Source organism: Mustela nivalis, assembly GCF_964662115.1.
Source record: "Mustela nivalis genome assembly, chromosome: 17".
Lineage (NCBI taxonomy): Eukaryota > Metazoa > Chordata > Mammalia > Carnivora > Mustelidae > Mustela > Mustela nivalis.
The window spans coordinates 12,478,534-12,486,747 of NC_139036.1; positions in this window are offsets into that span (position 1 = coordinate 12,478,534).

The following is an 8,214-nucleotide window of genomic DNA, read 5'->3' on the forward strand; positions in this document are numbered from 1 at the left end:
GCATCTGGAAAAGTTCACGAGATTAACTGATTAATTGCATCACAAATCACAGTGATTTGAGGCTGATTTCCAGCCTTTTGGAGGACTTGTCCATGCATTTACTTCCAACAGTTCTTCCCCACCCCCGGCCACCCCATTCCCCCCACCCCTGCCAAGGTTGATGAGCTGTCCTGAAATTACTTCTCAAACATCAGGTCTGGTCCTTCACATACCTGGAGCAGGCATGGAGTAGGTGATGGTGTGGAGGTGGGAGGAATGGAACTTAAGTCGTGTTTCTAGAAGTTGTCTCCCAGGGCTGCCACCTGCATCCCTTCACTTCAGGCCGCAGCCACCCCCTCCCATACACATACCCCCACAGGACACGTGCCTCAGTCTCCCCAGGGGGCTCCATGATGGTGTGGCTGTTGTTCAGCTTCTGCACTTTGTGGTTTCCTCACTTGCATGGTTACCACAGGGTTGATTTAATGGAAGGGAGCCAGGAGTCCATGCTATTCACCATGTTGGCAGGAATCAGAAACCCTTTCCAGTATTTGCATTCATTCCAAGTTACCTTGTGGCCTTGTCAAATTTAGAAATGTGTATGCAGCAGTTTTTGTCCAAAAAGACACAGAGTAAAGGTTATCAGTGAATATTGTGCTACTTTTGCTTGTTCCAATTTACAGATGATGAATTATAATAAATAAGACTAAATAAGAAAGGGGACACATTTGAGGCCATTAATTTTAATGTTCAGGTTTTCAATTCTATTCCTATTGCTTGCAAAATGCTGTTGTCTTTTCTGTTTTATATTCCTACTCATCTATTTAATATAATATAAATATTATTTATTTTTAACATTTAGATTAGCCAGAGAGAAACAGAAAATTTGTCATAATGTAATATATTTCCATAATTTATATTTCAGAACTATTTTCCTTTTAATCCAATAAACAATAAAGAATTGGTGAGCAACAGTAGAACACAAGTAATATATTATTTGTGGGTAAGTAGAAATATTTTGATTTGTCTTAAATGTAGGGACAAGTATATGTTCATTCCCCAAGTAGAGATGTTTTGGTAATGTAACCATACAGTATCTACTTAGGAAGCAATAAATATGTGTTAAAATGTTTTGATTTAATTATAGCATTTACTTTAGTCTCATTGGAAACTAGTGTATTAAGTCAGAAGCAGATAATTTTTTAAATTTATTTCTTATTTGTTTTAGGCATAACAGTATTCATTATTTTTTCACCATACCCAGTGCTCCATGCAATCCGTGCCCTCTATAATACCCACCATTTGGTACCCCAACCTCCCATCCACCCACCAATTCAAATCCCTCAGATTGTTTTTTAGAGTCCATAGTCTCTCATGGTTCACCTCCCCTTCCAATTTCTCCCAACTCCCTTCTCCTCTCTAACTCCCCATGTCCTCCATGCTATTTGTTATGCTCCACAAATAAGTGAAACCATTTGATAATCGACTCTCTCTGCTTGACTGATTTCACTAAGTATAATCTCTTCCAGTCCCGACCATGTTGCTACAAAAGTAGGGTATTCATCCTTTCTGATGGAGGCATAATACTCCATAGTGTATATGGACCACATCTTCCTTATCCATTTGTCTGTTGAAGGGCATCTTGGTTCTTTCCACAGTTAATTTAAATTTCATTTAATTTTTTTAAGTAATGAGGCAAATATTTATTTGAATGTATTTAACATGTTTAAAAGTACAGGGTTTTTCAAGACCTTGGTTTTTACCCCCTTTTAGAAAGGAATTAGCAAACAGATGAGCAATGTATATACTGACACAGGGCAGAATCATGAGATTAAAAAAACATCAAACTTAAACATAAAATTACCACATGACCCAACAATTCCCAAATCCAAAGGAATTTAAAACAGGCATTCAGACAAATACAAATATACAAACATTCATAGCAGCAGTATAATTGTCAGTAGCCAAAAGGTAGAAGCAAACCACATGTCCCACCAGCTAAGGAATGCATAAACAAAATGTGGTCCTTCCATACAATGGACTATTATTCCGCTATACAAAGGAACGAGGCACTGACACCCACTACGACATGGATGAACCTTGTATACATCATTGTAAAGGAAAGAAGCCATACACAACAAACCATGTGCTTTATGAGTCCATCGATGTGAAATGTCTGGAAGAGGAGAATCCATTGAGACAAAGTACAGAATGGTGGTTGTTGGGCCTAAGGGAGGGGCATGCATGATAACTTAATGGAGGGGGGTCTTCCTTTTGGGGTGATGAAAATGTCCTGAACTAGACAGAGGGGATGGTGCCCAGCATTGTTAGTGTACTAAGTGTCTCCAAATTGTATACTTTAAAATGACTAATGGTTGTAATGCCTGGCTGGCTCAATCAGTGGGGCACGTGGCTCTTGATCTTGGAGTTGTTTGGTGTAGAGATTACGTCAAAATAAAATTGTTATTTATCTATTTATTTATTAAGATTTTATTTCTGTATTTGACGGAGATCACAAGTAGTCACAAGAGGCGGAGGGGAAAGCAGGCTCCTTGCTGAGCAGGGAGCCCAATGTGGGGCTCGAACCCAGGACCCTGGGATCATGACCTGAGCCGAAGACAGAGGCTTCACCCACTGAGCCACCCAGGCACCCCTCAAAATAAAATCTTTATAATTAATTGAATTTATATTTTAAAAAATATTTAAAGCATAAAATCTTTTAAAAAGTAATAAAATGATTAATGGTTAATTTTATGTTATGTGAACTTTACCTCAATTGAAAATGCAAAACAAAATCAAAAACACTGATTCAGTCACCAATTTTCAGTGCTAGTTGTAACTTCTGGTATTTATTGTAGCTTTAATGCCTTAGAAATGTAGCATTCAGATTTTCATTTACTACCATTTAAAGTCAAAATCATTTGTGGCATTAAAAAAAAAAACACATTTGCTTTTCTTTCCAAATGCTTTCAGATGTTCCTTGAGGCAGGTTCTCTTATCTGAGGAGGTTGCAAAGCTCTGACCCTGTTTAGATGCATTCCTTTTGATTTTGTGGTTATAGTAGTTCTTTCTTTTAGAAACCAGGTCTTTTTGTAGTAGTGATTATTTTTTCTGTACCCCTCAGTATGAAGAGGGAGATATACTTGCTCACAGTGCCCCACGTTTAACAGAAAAAGTGAGTAATGCTTCCTGCATTTTTGTATGTCAGATGTTGTAGAGAGTAAATATGTGTAAGCTTAGTCACTTCAGGCTACTCTTTGTTTGTCTTCATAGTACACCATGGGCAAATCATTGGACATTTTTACTGGGGTCCTTTACTGTATTGAATTGTCAGCTGAAAATAATGGAACCATTGTTCAAAATAAAATATTATGTAAAAGAAATTTGACTACCCTGAGAAAATACCCCCCCAAAAGTGATGCCTGTACTAATATATGTGTGCATACGACAAAGAATGAAAAGTTAGTTCTGAGTGATATAATAAAGAGTTGAATGTGAGTGGCTCATTTTTAGGCTATCCAGTTCTCAGAATAATAAAACATGATCTTACGTATTTAGACGTTTCAGAGCCAGTACAAAGGTGGTGCATCAGGTGCATCAGGCAAGTTATTTTGCCTGCCTGCTCACCTGGGGCCATTGTCGCATCTGAGGTGGACCTCGGGTCCCATCTCCTGCCACAATTTCTGCATTTGACAACCATGTAAGCTGCCCTCAGTGAGCACCTGATGGTGTTTCTTCCGCTTCCTTTCTTCACGCTTGGTAGGATTTATAGAAATTTATTTTTAAGAGGGCATGCAAAAAAAGTTTTTGAGATGGATGAATACAAAGATGATTCTGTCCAAACCTCTTTTTCATAAGTCAAAGTTACCAAACAATAAAGTCAATTCTCATTATATGTGGCAGTTAAGTTTCACAAAGTCTCTGCAGACCTCAGCGAGTACAAAATCATTGCTCCTAGGAGAGGTATAGGATGAGATTCCTGCCAGCCTCGGGTCATAGCAGTTTCCCCCACAGATAGATACATAACCTTGTCTTATGTGTGTTTTCTTTTGAAGACACCGTGTTTAATACATAATGTTGATGCATTAGCACTGACTCACAGCCAGCAGCTCTGAAACGCATGCCTGAATGACGTTTATCTAACTCAGGTATATTCTCTGGAAGGTACGTCACGAGACTGCCTTTCAGTACCATGTTTGCATTAGTTTAAATACTGCTCTCACCAAGAAAAAACACCTCAAAAATGTGACCCATGTGGCAGTAAGTAGACCCTGGAAAGACACTTGTTTACAGTTTGAAAGCTGGAATAAGAAGGCAGCGCATGTCTTCACTGGACTCAGCTAGGAACGTGTGCACAGGGAGAGTCAGATTTTTGCCACTCCGCATTTGCACGTGTCTGCAAACCATCATGAAGGGGCCACAAGGGTTGATTTTGGGGTTATAAATTGTAGCGAGTAGGTGAGTTTGCAAATACAGAATCCGCAAGCCATGACAATGCCTTGTATGAAAGTAGAGCAGCTCTTAGGAAGAACTTGATGGCCTCCCTTGACCAGGGATTGTTTTTTACCCTCCTGTGTTCAGGGCAGAAAAGGTGAGCCCGAGGATCTTCTAAGTGTCGTTAGAGAAGGGGGCAGCAAACTTGCTGTATCACATGGCAAATGAAGGCATTTCTCTGATTGATTCATTCACTGTACATTCATTGTGGGGCTCCACTCACCTCTCTGGATTCTTTCTACACTTCGTCTTCAAGACATTGCCTAAGAAAGATGGCTCTCGTGCCTTATTTTATGTAGCACAGATTTCATGAGGTGTCTGGGGCATGTCTGTGTACAGTACTTAATTTCTACTGATGGGAAAATAGTTTATGGAAAAAGTTTATAGTTATAAGACTGGAATAATTATTTTGTGATATCTTACAACCGGAGCATGCTTTTGTACAAGACAGACATTAGTCTCTTTTATCAGTCTCTGAAACCGCGGTAAGAGAAGTTGAACAGATATAAACAAGTGGTTAAACACTTTTTCATTTGCTTGAAGCAAACAGTTTAATGAAACCCGTGCACAGCCCTTCACTTGCTCCTAGCAAACCTTCAGAGGTTCAGAATGGCCTGCACCATGGCAATTCATGGGGAAGAGATTTCCTAGCGATTGGTTTTTTTGATTTTTATCTTTTTTCCTACTGTAAATCAATGTAATTTATAAAATATGCCATACTGACAAATTGTTTTATATTTATCACCATCGTAATGTGTAATCTGTCTTCTAAAAGGCAGACCTTCAACAAGCTCATGGGAAAATTTAGCCAGTCAGTCTTTCATTTGAATTTAACACGAATACTTTCCATGACAATGGAAGGGAAGCTGGTTGTCTGGGACATCCACTGCCCACCATAGCCTACCTCCGCTTCTGTGGGCTTTCCTCAAATCACAACTTGTAAATTGGTCCATTTTCAGAAAGAGGGCATCACTTGTGCCCTCTACGGTGGATCTGTAATTAACTTAATAAAAAAGCAGCAATCAGTAATTACGAAAGTATATTACAACCTTTTTGGATGTATACACATATTTTGTATATGCAGTGAATATTTCTGGAGAAAGTCCTTATTAACTGGGAATGTTTGGTGCCTCTGAGGAAATGAACAGAGAAGCGGGATCAAGGGTGGGGGTGGCTTCACCTCTTCTCATGATCTCATTTGTACTAATTGGTTTGTTTTTTTTTTTAAATATTTTTATAAACATATAATGCATTATTAACCCCAGGGGTACAGGTCTGTGAATCCCCAGGTTTACACACTTCCCAGCACTCACCATAGCACATACCCTCCCCAATGTCCCAAACCCCACCACCCTCTCCCTCCCCCCCACCCCCAGCAACTCTCAGTTTGTTTTGTGAGATTAAGAGTCTCTTATGGTTTGTCTCCCTCCCGATCCCATCTTGTGTCATTTATTCTTTCCTACCCCCGAAAGCCCCCACGTTGCATCTCCACTTCCTCATATAGGGGAGATCATATGAGAGTTGTCTTTTTTCCAACTGATTTATTTCGCTAAGCATAATACCCTCTAGTTCCATCCATGTCATCGCAAATTGAAAGAATTCATTTCTTTTGATGGCTGCATAGTATTCCATTATATATATATATATATATATATATATATATATATATATATATATATATATATATATACCACATCTTCTTTATCCATTCATCTGTTGATGGACATCTAGGTTCTTTCCATAGTTTGGCTATTGTGGACATTGCCGCTAAAAACATTTGGGTGCACATGCCCTTCGGATCACTACGTTTGTATCATTAGGGTAAATACCCAGTAGTGCCATTGCTGGGTTGTAGGGTAGCTCTATTTTCAACTTTTTGAGGAACCTCCATGCTGTTTTCCAGAGTGGTTGCACCAGCATGCATTCCCACCAACAGTGTAGGAGGGTTTCCCTTTCTCTGCATCCTCGCCAGCATCTGTCATTTCCTGACTTGTTAATTTTAACCATCCTGACTGGTGAGAGGTGCTATTTCATTGTGGTTTTGATTTGTATTTCCCTGATGCCGAGTGATGTGGAGCACTTTTTCATGTGTCTGTTGGCCATCTGGATGTCTTCTTTGTGGAAATGTCTGTTCATGTCCTCTGCCCATTTCTTGATTGGATTATTTGTTCTTTGGGTGTTGAGTTTGCTAAGCTCTTTATAGATTTTGGATACTAGCCTTATATCTGATATGTCTTTGCAAATATCTTCTCCCATTCTGTCAGTTGTCTTTTGACTTTGTTAACTGTTTCCTTTGCTGTGCAAAAGCTTTTGATCTTGATGAAATCCCGATAGTTCATTTTTGCCCTTGCTTCCCTTGCCTTTGGCGATGTTCCTAGGAAGAAATTGCTGTGGCTGAGGTCGAAGAGTTTGCTGCCTGTGTTCTCCTCAAGGATTTTGATGGATTCCTTTCTCACACTGAGTTCCTTTATCCATTTTTAGTCGATTTTCATGTGTGGTGTAAGGAAATGGTTCAGTTTCATTTTTCTGCCTGTGGCTGTCCAATTTTCCCAACACCATTTGTTGAAGAGGCTGTCTTTTTTCCATTGGACATTCTTTCCTGCTTTGTCAAAGAAAATATATAATATATATTAGTTGACTATAGAGTTGAGGGTCTATTTCTGGACTCTCTATTTTGTTCCATTGATCTATGTGTCTGTTTTTGTGCCAGTACCATACTGTTTTTTTTTTAAAGATTTTATTTATTTTACAGACAGAGAAATCACAAGTAGGCAGAGAGGCAGGCAGAGAGAGAGAAAGAGAGGAGGAAGCAGGCTCCCTGCAGAGCAGAGAGCCCAACATGGGGCTCGATCCCAGGACCCTGGGATCATGACCTGAACTGAAGGCAGAGGCTTTAACCCACTGAGCCACCCAGGTGCCCCAGGACCATACTGTCTTGATGATAACAGCTTTGTAACAGAGCTTGAAGTCTGTAATGGTGTTGCCCACAACTTTGGCTTTCTTTTTCAATATTCCTCTGGCTATACGAAGTCTTTTCTGGTACCATATAAATTTTAGGATTATTTGTTCCATTTCTTTGAAAAAAAATGGATGGGATTTTGCTAGGGATTGCATTAAATGTGTAGATTGTTTTAGGTAGCATAGACATTTTCACAACATTTGTTCTTCCACTCCATGAGCAAGGAACATTTTTCCATTTCTTTGTGTCTTCCTCAATTTCTTTCATGAATTCTTTATAGTTTTCTGAGTATGGATCCTTGCCTCTTTGGTTTGGTTTGTTCCTAGGTATCTTATGGTTTTGGGTACAATTATAAATGGGATCGACTCCTTAATTTCTCTTTCTTCTGTCTTGTTGTTGGTGTAAAGAAATGTAACTGATTTCTGTGCATTGATTTTATATCCTGACATTTTACTGAATTCCTGTACAAGTTCTAGCCAATGTGGAGTAGAGTCTTTGGGTTTTCCACATATAGTATCATATCAACTGCAGAGAGTGATAGTTTGACTTCTTCTTTGCTGATTTGGATGCCTCAACTTCTTTTTGTTGTCTGATGGCTGAGGCTAGGACTTCTAGTACTATGTTGAATATCAGTGGTGAAAATGGATATCCCTGCCGTGTTCCTGACCTTAGCAGAAAAGCTCTCAGTTTTTCTCTATTGAGAATGATATTTGCAGTTGGTTTTTCATAAATGGCTTTGATGATATTGAGGTATGTGCCCTCTATCCCTACACTTTGAAGAG